The 14,649-nt window shown below is 36.7% G+C and overlaps 1 protein-coding gene across 9 annotated transcripts in view; it reads left to right on the forward strand.

Annotated features, from left to right (window-relative positions):
• Positions 1-14,649, forward strand: part of LRRC4C (leucine rich repeat containing 4C) — a 506,992-nt gene that overhangs the window by 205,444 nt on the left and 286,899 nt on the right. For 6 of the 9 annotated variants that reach the window (XM_032111687.1, XM_032111689.1, XM_032111688.1 and 3 more), the window contains exon 2: positions 1,409-1,498. The exons of the other annotated variants lie outside the window; for them this stretch is intronic. The gene's annotated coding sequence lies outside the window, so the exon portion shown is untranslated. The remainder of the gene's footprint in view (positions 1-1,408; positions 1,499-14,649) is intronic. 9 annotated transcript variants of the gene reach the window in all.

Consider the following 14,649-nt stretch of genomic DNA (forward strand, 5'->3'; position numbering starts at 1 on the left):
AACCATAGAATAGGTTGAGTCGGAAGGACCCTTTTAAAGGTCATCTGGTTCAACCACTCTGCTTTGGGCAGGGACACCTTCCACTTAATCAAGTTGCTTGTATCCAGTCTGTATTTCTTTATGGCTAGATAAATGCAGGATGTCAGAATCACAGTTCCATGAAAGGCTGACAAAACTGGAAAGGTGTATCATGCTACCAGCACTCATTCCATGAGCACCTGCATGCCATCACTTGTTTCTTTGTAAGAATTTGATGAAGCTTTAGGTGATGAGTGGACTTATTAGGCATAACCTAACATATTGTCTCACTGCAGCTCACCCTCAGTTATATTTTCTCTCAGTCTTGAAAGGTTAAACATTACTAAAAGCTTCTAAGTAATTTTTTTCTCAGTGCTTAGCTTCCTCGTCTGTAGGATGGCTGAAAACTGGTTCACAGGGGTCACAAACAGTAAGGAAAAAAGGTTTAAATAATTTAGCTAACAATTTAAAAAAAATAATCTGCAGAAATACATTCACTAATCAAAACTGCTTGAAATTCTCTGTTGACAGCAAGGAACATTCCACAATACCGATGGAAATCTTACCATGGTTTTTTTTTTTTTTTTTTAGGATAAGAGATAAGACTTGCTAACTAGGATTTGTTTACAGCTGCACGAGGCAAAATTTTTAAAATCAGTTTAATTTCCTACTAGAGGGAATTTTATGCTCTATTAAACTTCTGTCAGAGCAGTAGAAATAAACTGTATATAGACCATATATATACACGTGTGTATGTATAGAGCAGTCTTCATTTTCTTGCCAGCCTATTCCCCTCTTAAACTGATTTCACTGCAAGAGTTTATTATTCAGCCTACCTGATCTTTTCTTCATGGATTCTCATTAATACATATTGAAAAGGGATAAAGGGAGGTACTCTGGGATGTAATGGGCAAGATTTTCTTCAAATCTTTTTGCCATTAATTTTCAAGGAAAATCTGATTTTTTTTTTTTTTTTTTTTTTTTTTAATAGGAACAATGTTAGGGGTTTTTTGGACAAGATTCTGTTTTCTGTTAGACTCTTTGTGAAAGGCATTTTTGGTTGAAATTGAGAATGCTTGCTTCCTGAAAATAAAACCTTTTTTTCTGGTGGTACAAAATAAACCAGAAATGTTAAACTCCTTGTAGCTCAAGTAACGTTAACCTATACGTGAAACATCTTTTGAGTATTACAATATCTTAATAGTATGCTTACACTTACAAGTAAAGATTTAATTATGCAGGTTTTTTAACGAAATTGTAGCATGTTCCTGTAAATTTCCCAGCTATGGTTATGTATTTTCACGTATTATCACAGTGCAGCTACTAAAAAAACCTGTGTGTAATTTAACCTCGTGGGGTTTTTTTGTTTGGTTTTTCTTTTGTCTTTCAGAAATGAATTCCTTTATTGCAAGAAATCATGGTTATTTATTGATTCAGAAAGAAAACGGACTGATATTCTCTTGGGTGTTCTGAACAACATGTAAGTTGTCATGTCTTCAGTTTAGGTAGTGATTATGATTTGATTTTAACAAAGAAACCTTTGGTTAGAGATGTTTCTTAATTTATTTTTTTTTCCACAGCAGCAGATAAGGTACAGTGGTAGATTGTCTGAGGTAACACTTTTTGGAAGATATTTTTATCCCCTTGTTTTACTTTGCACATTAATATTCATCCGGTGCTATTAATCATTCGTACGCTTCAGATAGGAAGGTTCATAGCAGCACAACTTAAAATTAATCCTAACTGATAAGTGAAGCTCTAAAAAAAAAAAAAATTATACAGGGCCTACTTGGTCAGGAAAATGACCTGGCACTTGATAAATGCCTTTATTAGTTAACTTCCCCCAAAAATAGCAGTATTTTTTTATGGTAGAAACTGCAAAAACACAACTACGCAGTGCCCGACAGAAGTGTAAACTCTGATTAAAATTTTCAGTTTGGAGGAGACATTAAATAATATTAATTACCTTCTCTGACTTAATGTGCTAGTACAGAAAGGGAGGCTAAAAAGGGCATTTGTTATTTCCCATGGCAATGTGTGCAGAGCATTGTCACTACTCAGTAGCAGCATTGTTTCTGGTATTGCTAGTGGAACAACACTCTTAACATTTCTTCTGTTGATGTTTGATTTCATTGCCATGAGCATTTCCTGCTTGAAAAATACACAGTTCTTGAGGTTGGATCTCTGTTATTCGTTTGACTTTTGAAAGGCTAATTGATTCATCTTTGTTCATGGTGCTGTTTCGGTCTTGTCTGTGCACAGACATTTGCGGGGACAATTCATGGGCTCCAGTGTTCCGAGACTGAATATCTGTCATCCAAGCAGTCATGCACTCTCACAGAAAGAGGATTTTGAGCATCCTGGTTTTCAATGTTTTCAGCACGATTTCTGTCACTGTTTTTAGAAGAGCTCTAGTCCACGGGTAGAAGTGATGTCACTGGCTGAGGAGATGTGCCGTATATAGTGACTAGCCAGAACTTAAACGTGAGGTTTGACACACAGCCAGTCAACTTGTCTTTGGTCAGGTGAATTTTCCAACAACTCTAAAAAATAAATTACTTAATAAAAAATGGTGTTTTTTCAAATAAATTATCAGTTGAAGGAAAGAATAGTTTGAATCTGTTCAACTGTAGGTGGGGATTCTCGAACTGGGATATAAAAGCTATGAAGTGGAAACTGCAGCGTGTCTGTGTTCTCTGCTGAAAGACTGAAAACAAGAAACTGCAAAATGGGTCCTATGGACAAAAAGGCTGGAGGTGTGGTGTCAAAATTATTGTTTTAGCTGGACAGTTGACAAAGATGTTTGTAGCTTCCTGCAGAATTAGACTGGTAGAAAAATAAAATTACTAGGCATCCCTTTATCAACATCTAGATAGTTATCTTTTTCTGGTTCATAAATATTTTCAGTGTCATGATCAGAGGATTTAAGATCAAGTTTTTCATTGTTAGGGAAAGAAAATTGTTTTTCCATTATCACATTGTGAAGATGAATTCTTTTCTTTGATATGCTCATTAGATTTTCTGATAGAAGCCATCCATTTGAAACAACAAGTGAAATGTCTTAGTACCATTTTATTATCTAGACTAAAAGTTAGGTTGCAGTTGGCCTAAAATGACTGTAGCTATTGGCTATAGCTGATCCGGAAGCCTCAGCTTTCCATATATGACATCCCATAATTTACATTTTCTGCTATTACAGCACTTACAGTTTTACGATGCCCAGTTGTTCTCCCTGCTTTTTGGAAGAGACTCCTAGTCCTTGTTGTTGTAAAAGGTTAGCAAACGATGTGCTGCACACAATACTGATTTATTTACACATCCCTTAGTCTAGCAGCTAACAAGATAGCTAAACACACGTGCTGCAGGTGTTTGATTTTCAGCACATTCAGCAATCAAAGGTATTCTAGCAGCCACAGGGTGGTGTCAGTACTGGTGAGAACTGATCTACATTTTGCAAGAACTTTTTTTCAGATCAGAAAATGCAGATTAGTGGAAACTAAAATGTGTGTCCTCAGTCAGTCTTTCATCCCAACTGATAACGTTCAGGAATAACAGTGCTGTTCCAGTAGAAGCTAATTAAACATGGTTCTCTTACAGAAGTAGTCTGCCACAAAGCCTGGAAAGTAGAAGTCAGGCTGTGCTCCTAGCTGGGGTGTTTTGGTGCTAGAAGTAGCTCTTAGGAATCCTGGAGGATGGGGTTGGGATTAGAGCTGGAGCTCTCTGTGCTTTGAAAAATCTTGTCTGGCTCAGGGGGCTTCACTTCTGGGGTTAAATTAACTCCCACCCTCTGGATCGGTATATGGAATTTTTGAGTACTTGACAGTACATTGAGGATCTGTGAATCTGGGGCATCTCGTGATATGTTTCTTTTGTTTCTGTGCTGTCTTTAATATCTTTCATTTGCTAGAGTTCTTCATGATTTAGTTTGTTCTGTGTTTTTACAAAGTATCATTATTTCATGGAATAGGAATTCTGTTAGGAATTTTATTGTTGTGTGATTTGGGGGTGAAAAATTAATCACCTGAGTACTGTTGATAATAATCCAGATACACATTATTTTAAAAGGGTTTTATGTGGACATTATTCTTCAGCTGAAAACACTGTTTGGGAATGATTGATTTAATTCTTTTCTCTGGTTAGAGACTTGGCTTTTAACTGGAAGCATTTTATACTGTGTAGTTACATGAGGCACTGTTATTTTCAATTCAACAGAAAATGGCTCTAAGAGCAGAGAAATGAGTGACATTGTGTTAGGGGACTGTGTATCACAAAATACACAGCTTCAGCTTGCATGCAAAAACATCATTTAGCTGTGATAATAGAAATTAGATTTCAATCAGTATGCCCTTTGTTATTAATCCATTTTTCTCCTTTCATCTGAAGAGGTCCGAATAACACTTTAGACAAATCATACTCTTTAAAAACTGATTTGAAATAAAAATGCTTTTGAAGCCTTGTGATTTCAGGCATGCATTTTGTAATAATAATATGTTTCCTTGCTGCTAATGTATTGACGCATACTTGCAAATTTGCATAATGTTGTTCTTTTATTTTTGGTCTAAGTTTATTGTTAGGGATTAAGGAATACTTCACATTTAAGCAAATTTGTGAGGGAACTGTAGGAGCTACAGTAGGAAGACTAAATTTGAAGACCTAATAAAGACCTTAAGTTCTAAGCACTGGTTATTAATTTGGAGGGTTGGAGGCCTGAGGTTAACTTTTTCCTTTGGGGCAAAAGTGGTGATGTTTCAAGGAGTTATAAATCTTTGATGTTTCATCTACTGTCTGAGGGTGAGGAATTTGGAGTGTGTGCACCCAAGCAAACATTTCTGTGTGCATTTTTCATAGCAGAACTCTCATATAGGTTAGGCTGCTATTAGAGTCTCAACTGTACATCTTTATGCAGCTACATTTCAGCAGACGTTTTTTGTGATACAGAAAAAGACACTGGTATAGGAAGGCTTTTTATCAGCAACTGTGGTTATCTTTTTGGTTTCTAGGGCCAGCTTGAAGAACAAAAGACTTACTGTCAAAGATGTTGAGAAATTACTTCTAATTTAGTAACATTTCTTAGTTTCTTCTGCTGCTTTTAGTCTAGAAATTCTTAGTTCCTTAATATCCTCTTTTAAAAATACCCTTTTGAAGAGGGGAGAGTAAACAACTCCTCTCTGTGAATGTGGCTATAACGCTCTATCAGTGCATACCGCTTCCTGACACTCTCCCTTTGTGCTACCCTGACAATGAGTGTTGCACCCAAAATTCTTGTCTTGAGGACCTTAAAGGGGTCTCTCAGTTATTGTGTGCTGTCTTAAAATCTTGCTGCTTCTTGTAGGGCTGATTTCACCGCAAACAAACCCTTTTCCCATACAGTGTCTTGCTTTTCTACATCCTTAAAGCTGCGTGAGTAAAATTGGATTGTATGAGTGGGATCCTCTGGTCCATGCTGCCACAAGAATTGACAGCCCATGGACACAAAAACCCCACTCAGCCTGCAAAGGGTCCTCTGGATGAATGGGGCCAAGAGCTTGATATATTCCTCCCTCAAAACCCAGCAGCTTTAGGGCCTCCACATGGACCAGTGTCCAGCCCCAAGAAGCTCTTTTTCTGGTTAAATCACACAAAGGCCAGGTTATGATGGAAAAATCAGGAAAATTCTTCCTCCAATGCCCCAAGAATAAAGGACATGACAAGGTGTGTCTTTGTGCAGTGGTTTTTATCTGCTCTGGCCTCCTGTGGCCACCCCCTCCCCCCCCCCCCTCCCATGTGGGGCTTCTGCTCTGATAGCCGCTCTGGGGCTGTACTGGATCTCCAGGGCAGGGGTGGGACATTGCTTCCAGTGAGCCAGTGACTGACAGCTGCACTAGAGGCTGCAAAGGGGATGGGCTGTGGGGCAGAGCACCGTTCCACCTTTGCTGACCGTGGTCAGCCCCCTCCTGCACACACCTTAGTTGTTTTGAGAACAGTCATTGTTTTTTCAGTCTTTTTCAGACTGTGAATGTACTGGGCTTATAAAAAATGGATTTGAAACGTTTCAAGCATTAATGTCTGCAAGGAAGTATAGCTAATATTATTAGGTATCTGAGCCGCTTCCACACACCCAGGGCAGAAAGTGAAAGAATAAAAAGGCGGCTTTGATTAGAGTACATCAAGACCACATGCAGTTCAAGCTAGTTTTCATAAATTTTTATGTATATTAAACACAGTTGTTTATGTGTTTAAATTACATTTACTTCATTTCTATTAATTAAACATATTTGTATTTCTTAGATACTGTCATCTTTAGCAACTTAGTACAGTGAGTGTTATTTATACCATATATTACATGTTAAATACAACCTTATTCCCCAAAATGAAAACTCTACTGACTCACTTGAAGGGTTTCAGTCATCATGCTACAGGCTGACAGTGAAATTACTACAAAATTTGTTTTGTCACCAATTTGAAAGTCCCTTTGGAATAGAAATAAGATTATGTCCTGTGCATCACCAGTTTATGGTCTTGGCATTTAAAATATTTCTGGTAAATGAGTCATGGTTGATACTGATCAGTTAGCTGAAGCTTCTTAAGTTATCCCTAAATGTCAACAAATGTTTGGTTTTTTCCCCCCTAGTGTCCTTAGAGCCTTGATATATTTACATATAAACAGCTTCCGAGATTAAAAAAATTAAACAAACATGTTATCTGCTGTTATTCTCTATGACTGTCCTTTTAAATGCCAGAACAACAATTCTAGATTTGAATTTGCCCAAACTGGAGTGTTCTTGGTTTTGCAGAAAGGCTTGAAGGACTATTTAGCTCTTAACCCTTTTTGTTACAGGGCCCTGTGATCTTTTAGGCCAAAGAATTGAAAGCTCTCATAGGTGACTGAAAAATAGGAAAATACTATGGTTTTGTATATACTCGTTATGGATTCTTTTTCTGCTAGACTGAGAGATGTTTCCTTGGTGCAGACTCAGGGATGCTGCTTTGCTAGAGAGTTTTCCCTTGCTTCCAGAGTTGTTATTTGCTCTGGCTGCTGCAGAGGTGCAGGGCTGCTGTCACACAGCTGGCAGCTTGGCCCTAACACAGGGAGCAGCTGTCCGTGCACCATGTGCTAGCTGAAAGGTTGCAGTCGGGTTTGGAAGCGAGGTGCGTGCCAAGACCAGATATGTGATGAAATGATCTTGTTTTGAAGGAAAATTTTGATAGAAGTCTTACAGTACTTTGAACTTTGTACACCAAAGAGATGTAAGAGTCGAACTTCTCCCCAGTACTAAAAAGTGGTGCTTGAAATTCCCCAGTTTTGAGGTATTGAAATCAAAACCACTGTTGGGTGCTTCTTTGTTGCTGCTGTTTTACTGGCATCTTGACAGTCCTTGTCTTTGTTGAAGTACAAGTCTTCTGTTTGATAAATGTTCCAAACTGCTTTATTAAAAGATAAGCCAGATACTCTAGTGATCCTTATGAAGTATATCCTGAATTTGTTGTTGAGAAAAGGAGTAGAATTGATATGGTAAAGCTGTATCTGTGGTGTGAAAAATGGATATCAAAAATTTAAGCTCTTTTTTTTTTTTTTTTTTTTTTTCCTCTGGGAACTGCATTATACCTGAGAATAAATTCCAGCTCTTTGTATGCATTTATGTTGTAGTTGTATGCATTTGTGTTATAGTATATATTTCTAATATTTACCTAATACAAAATTAAGGCTAATATATGGTAGCATAGTTTTACACTTGCTATGCACACTTGTTTTTCTAACAGGTCTGCTTTCCTCAAAGATAAGATGCCAGGCTGTGATTTATCTATATGTCTGTCTAAATAATCTAAATATCGATGTCATAGAGAAGATGTATCACTTCAGTTCTGGTATTCATTGCCAGTTTTGTTAGAGAATTGTCACTTCTGTAAGTGGAAATACTTCAAGCATTGGGAAAGAGTAATTAAGTTTGGATAATGCTGTTTTGCTAAAATAAAACTAAGCTAATTTCTTCACTAAATTAAATTCCAAATCTATTCAAAGTTCTGCAATATTAATTTACCAATATCCTGTCCACCATACACATAGTCACTCACTCCTGTTTGCTACTTAATTCTATTTTGTTCTTTTGGAGGCTAGGTACTGTTCACAATCAAAAATGTCTGTATTAATTCATTCTCGTTCATGCTGGTGGTCTGTGTATGTCTATATTGTATTTTTTTTAAGGCAACATGCCTTTTGATTTGAGAAAACAATGCTGTTAATTATACTATGGATACGACCACATACTTCTACCTAAAGAAGCCACACACTTTCCTTTCATCGACTCCCACTGTAATGAGGATAGTAGGAGAAGAAAATAAGAGCTAGTGAAAATGCATGTTATGAGAAATATCAGCTACTTAATGTCACTTGAAACAGTAAAATAAGTTCTGGTGAAGAAATTTTCTTTACTAGGTAATAAACTAAAAATACCTGGTAAATCAGCAACAGTTGGCAGATGAATACGAGTGCGAATAATGAGTATGATTGATAAATAAAGCACACATTTCTCTAGCTTATCTTCTTGCACTTATCTCCATAAATACATGGTGTAAATACACTGTGAGAGAAAGGCAAAGGTGCATTAAAATAGGAAGTACCTGAAATTTCACAAGGTGATCAGCACAAAAGAATTAAATGCTATGAATTTTTTTATTACGCAGAAATTTTATTAAACAGTCACCCCAGCTCCGTTGCTGGCACCTATATAAGCTTAGATCACATTAAACTCTGCATTGTTTTCTACTTGATATGTTGCAGGTCTTAAGTCAGGGAGGATCTGTGGCTAGAGTAATCTATGAATGCTATCAGGCAATGTGAAAAATACAGCTACTGTTACCCTAAACACATCTGAGATGAATCAGGGCAGCAGAGTAGCTTTAAATGTTCCTGCTGTTGCACATCATGAACCTGAAAATGGATCACTCCTGTTCTCCAGAACGCAGTCAAAATGTCTCACCAACAGAACAGGAGTGCTTCCACAAGCTGTCTCATGGCTCTGACTGTGTAATTCTTGGAAAGCTCCTTGGCTGAGCCCAGAGTAGTAAACCTTGGTAGCACTTGCTGTAAGGGTCTGCAGCAGCCCTTTTCAATCAGCCCGTGAGCTTTGAGTGAGTCAGTAATAATGCAAGGACAGACTACACATTTTCACTTAGGACATAGTTGGTAGGGACACCCTTTTGGGTGTGGAGAGCTGCATCAAGTGGAAGAGCTGATCAAAACTATTATTTTAACAGTTCTGGAGATACAGACTAGTCTGTTCTACTGTCCTGACCTGAATTATGGGACCTAAACATCTGAATGCAGGTATAATCCTAGATGATAGGTATTAGGTATTCTTATATCCCTCCCTTGGTTTTTTTGCAACTTGAGACAACCATGTTTCTGTGAGTTTTGGGTGGTTTTATTTCAGAAAAAAAAGTCAAAAATTTTAAGTAACTTCAGAAAAATTGGTGCCAAAGAAATCTATTTGAAGATGCTGTGATTTTTCCTAAAGGAATAGTTCTGTTTTAGAGTCCTGTGAGATAAAGCTACAACTTACCAAAAGATGGGATTTTCCACAAGATTCATACTCCCAGCATCTTTATTAGAAAGTACTTAGATGATTTTCTATTTAAAATGCTGTTAACTTGGATAAATGCCCAAGTTTCATACTCCAATTACTGTACATGTCCTTTAGTGCTACTACCTTAGTAAAACAATTGGTAAAAATACTGGCATAAAAATGGTGAATACTTAATTTATATTTCCTATATGAAAAATAGAAAATATGAAAGTAAACACATTTTGTTTCCCTTTCACTGTATTAGTCCATTTTGAGCCACTTTTCAAGCTCCCATGGAAGCATTTATCCAGAGACATGGAAGCGAGATCAGAAATATGAGCAGCAAGCTCTGACTTCCTGCACTTTCTGTGCCCTTTCTGCCAAGCCAGAGCAAATGTATATTTGTTACTCCTCAGTGCATGTTGTGAATCAGCAGCAAAAGGAGGACAGATATAGAAGGATGTCATTCAGGGTGAGACATAGTTTTTATAATTCTTCCATTATGCCTTCTATTTTCCTTATGTTATTGTCCTCCTAGGCCCTAAAGCTACTTTAAAGAACAGTACAAAGCAGCTTTGGTACCATACTGACTCAATTTCAATGTCATTAACTCCTCCTCCATCTCATAGAAATTCTCTTATGGTATTCTGAACATTCCTTTTTTCAATTCTCTTTCATTTTCATAAGCAGCTGTTTGAATGACCAACAAAGTGCAAAAGTCTCTCTTTCTGATACGTATAGCCAGAAGGCATGTCAGACACATAAAATAGACTGAAAAAGTCTATCCAGTGACACTAAGTGGTGGTAGACCACTCAGAAAGACAAAATTCTGTTATTACAGTGATGATAGAGATGTATTATACATATATATACAATATATATGGAGATAAGCAATATATATGGAGATAAACACATATGCGTTGTGTTTTCACTTAACCTTTTTTTCTGTTTGAATGGAGTAATTGATGTTTAGATCTGTGCTATATTTACTCTCTTTAGAAAACAAAACCCAAAAACACATTCCTGAAAAATATTTAAGCTTTATAGAACAAATTGACACGCTTTATAGAGTGTTAGCTCCGTATCTTTACTGATAATTATTCCTGTTTTGTGTAATACTCCCCAGATGATAATTATTTGTTAAACATTATCAGATGCTTGATATTATCCAAAGGAACCATTCTGCTTCTTGCCATGATGGCATTATAGGATTTATCTTTTGCTGTTTTGTTCTGTATATTCTATTGCTGCTAAAACACAGAAAGTGATTCCTTTACATAGAATAAAACCCCAAAAAACACCTTTAAAAGCATTCAGATGTTCTTTTTGAACATGAAATAGACTACATGTGTGCTTCTCTATAATCAGAATTAGTACCTGTTGAGTGTAAATGTGGCTTGTTGGTCTTGTTGCAGTTGGACTTTTCCAATCTAAATGATTCTATGATTGTTCAGCTCACAGTTGGCAATTCTGTTAGAGTTAGGTGGTGGTTTAAGGCAAAGAAGCACTGCAGATGGAACACCCTGATTCTGTATTGGGCAATGTGAAAAATACAGCTAGTGTCACCCTAAACACTTTTGAGATGAATCAGAGCAGCAGAGTAGCTTTAAATGTTCCTGCTGTTGCACATCATGAACCTGAAAAGGGATCACTCCTGTTCTCCAGAACATAGTCAAAATTCCATTCCTCAAATGTTTTGACTTCTGCTGGCAGAAAACCACCCCAAGCATTTGCTTGTATACAGCATAGGGCAAGAGATGCATCATCAATCGTATGTATAATATTCCTTTACTAAAGGAAATCTTCATACCTGCTTAAATATACTGCATCGAGATAACACAGTGAACTGAGACATGGACGTTCTTTCAGAGATTAAAAAAAAGAAAAAAGGAGAAAATATAGAAAGTCAAAGTTGAAGTAGGAGGCTGCAAACTCAGAGAGGTCTGCCACATGAACAGAAAGGTTCAAAGAAATCTGATGAACAGGATGGTAGAAGCAATTAAATATATTTAAGGGCAACAACTGCTATCTGCAACATATTGACAAATTGGCAAATTCATGGATGAAATCCTACAGCAATAGAAAGATCATTATATGTACTAATAGATTAGACTATCCCATCTCTTGAATTTTTTGGATCTGGATGCATGCAGAGGACCTTCACCAAAAAATAAACTTACAGAAATAATACTTACAGAAGATTGCAGAAATAAAACTTCAAATGAAAGCTTGAAGAATACAACAAGAAAGGAAATAGTAACAAAGATTTTTTGTAGAACATGTTATCTGGCTCTGAAGAAATAGTGTATGACAAATGCTTTGCAGTTTTTCCTTGTGTTTTGTTTTTACCGAGAGGGATAATACTACTTTTGAAATGAAAAATTGAAGGAAGAGCTGACAGTAGAATTTCTTCCCTGATAAGACTTGCTGAGCTCCAGAGTCCTACCCTTAGGAGAACTTTTGTTTCTCAGACAGAGGCAATTGAAGGGGAGCCTGATTTTTCACAGGACAGGTGTAAGGCTTGTTTGCTACTGCAGGGAAAAATCCATAAAGTTCATTTTTTCCCTCTTGAGAACTTTTCTCCTGTGCTGCCTTGTGTGTAGCTTCTGATCAAATAAGAACAACTATTTTACTGAATACAGACGTTCTAGTAAACTTCAATAATGCTACTTTTTAGGTCAAGGAGAGTAAAATGAAAAGGGGTAATGTCAGTCAAAGCCTCACTGAAAGATCATAGAGATTAAGGCAAAGTAATCTGAACAGAAGAAAAGTAAAAACTAGGTACCATTGGCAAATCAGAGTTGTTTCACTGTAAAATTAAGCAGAATAAATAAATAAAGAAGAGAACAGCTTCAGCATAGTATAGATTTTTGAGTGGCTGGCAGATTCTGGGGAGAAAGATTCTTCCCAGTCCCGCTGGTGAACTGTGTATGTGCAGTGCTTTGCACTCTAAGGTTTTAAGGCAAAAAAATACTAACGTAATTGTTCATTTGTTATTGCTTTGTCTTTCTGAAAGCTTACAGTGATAGGAATGATTCCTTTTAAACTGGAGCCTGAAACACACAGGAAGTAAAACATCAGTGTTAATACCAAAGATTTAGGATGTTTTCTAATACATTTTAATCCCTGGGAACATTCAGCTAGATTTTCTGAGATAATTTTTCATTTCTGATACGTTCCAAGTGATTTATCCTAACGCATTTGCTAGATGAATTACTTGCCTTAATGTTGATTATGCTACCAAGACTAATCTGATAGAGATGACAGTATTTAATGGTTAGAACAATACTGAGAGCTGCTGTTTGTTGGTTGTTTCATTGATAAACTGTCTGAATATTAAATATTTATTTTCCTTATTTGGTAGTTGCAGGCAAGTTATCTTCAACAATCTGTTATAGGTCAATTGTAAGACAACCTTCAAAATTACACCAAAACCTGCTGTAGAAATTAAGTGAAAACAATAATACTGCTTTTTCTACTGATAGGATAAACTTTTCAATGCTTATGTATACCTTGTGATTTCAAAAATAATTTCTGAAGGAACTGAAAACTGGTGGCTACTGGCTTATTGCAGTGAAATGGTGAAAGATCAGAATGGTTCTGTCAATAATAAGCTGGGTCTGGTAATAACAAGCTGTACTTTTGTTGTAGAAATCTAAATCAGCCCCATATTATCCAAACATGCTGCTAAAAAATTGACTCTACCCCAGCCAAAACCAGCAGAACTTACTATATATAACAGCAATTTTGTTAAAAAATTTGTGACTAGTAAACCTGTTTGTACATACTCAGTAACATTTGCAGTGTATCAATAAAGCTGCATCCCCCTTACATTAAGCATTTATAAAGGTGAAAAATTGTCTGACATTCTGGCAATGTAGCCTGCATATATTCTTGTGAAACAAGAAAAAGAAAGGGGTGTATACTCCTTTAGAGAGAGAGAGAAGGGCCTATTGCAGCAAAAAGTAGCAGTTAGAATAGTGGTAGGTGATAAGACACAGGAACAGGTAAATCATGATGTGCATTTTTATAATTTCTTTCTTTTTTTTTTTTTGTTTCTTAATTTAGATTTTTTTGCAAAGCTTTGAGATATTGACACTTAATTTCAGAAGACATTTTCATGAACATTTCAAAGATGAAATGTTTTGCTAATGCAATGAAAAAAGAAATCATGATGTTTGCAAATGAATAATTCTACTTAAAATTCTTCAGTGGTGCAAAAAGTTGTCAAATATAAATGCTTCAAGATTATAGTGCTGAAAAGAAAAAAATCATTCAACAGTTGTATCATGGCTCTAAAGATCTTCTCTTTTAAAAAGCCTACATGTCTTTTGTGCATGTTCAAAAAACAAGTTTTTAATATGCCACACTTATTTTAGGAATACAAAATTCTTGATCTGTGCACTATTTGAATTAGCCATCCCTTTAAAAAACAAAATAATAAACTGATCAGCTTTAGATGGCAGAAATCAACTAAGTTGATATACTGAATTCAGCTCCATTCTGAAGGAAGTGATACATCATTAAGTGATAGCTCAGGCACAAATAATCGGAATAAAGGGCCGTCCTGGTTTGAGACAAATTTGGAGGAACGTCGGAAATGAATGTTCTCTGATAGAAGGCAGGTTACAGCTGCCCCTCCACCACCAGGTGCGGAAAGAATTTTCCTCAGAGGAATGTGAGAAAAAAAAAACAACCCTATTTATTTAACAAGCAAAGTGCACACAGGCACAGGAGAAAAAAAGAATAATGCTAAATAATGAAATCTCTTGCTGTGGAGAGATTTCAGAGTCCTTTTTGGGTGTGGCTTTCTCCTCTCTGAGAATTCGGTGTTCGGCGTGGGCTGAGGTGTAAGCTCTCCTGGCCGAGGTGTAAGCTCTCTGCTGTTGTTGATCAGTCCAGAAGAGAAGAAGAAGAAACCAAAGTCCCAGGAAAACCTCTTTCCTCAGCTAGTGAATGAGAAGCTAGCTAAAAGCAAAAGGAATGTAACTCTTCCCTGCTGCAGAAATGGAGCAGCTGGGCAGAAGCAGCCAGCAAGTTTCTCTCTGTTCTTGAACACAGCGCCAAAGGGATTCCACTGGCTCTCCCC

Source organism: Corvus moneduloides, chromosome 6, assembly GCF_009650955.1.
Source record: "Corvus moneduloides isolate bCorMon1 chromosome 6, bCorMon1.pri, whole genome shotgun sequence".
In the NCBI taxonomy this organism is placed as follows: Eukaryota; Metazoa; Chordata; class Aves; order Passeriformes; family Corvidae; genus Corvus; species Corvus moneduloides.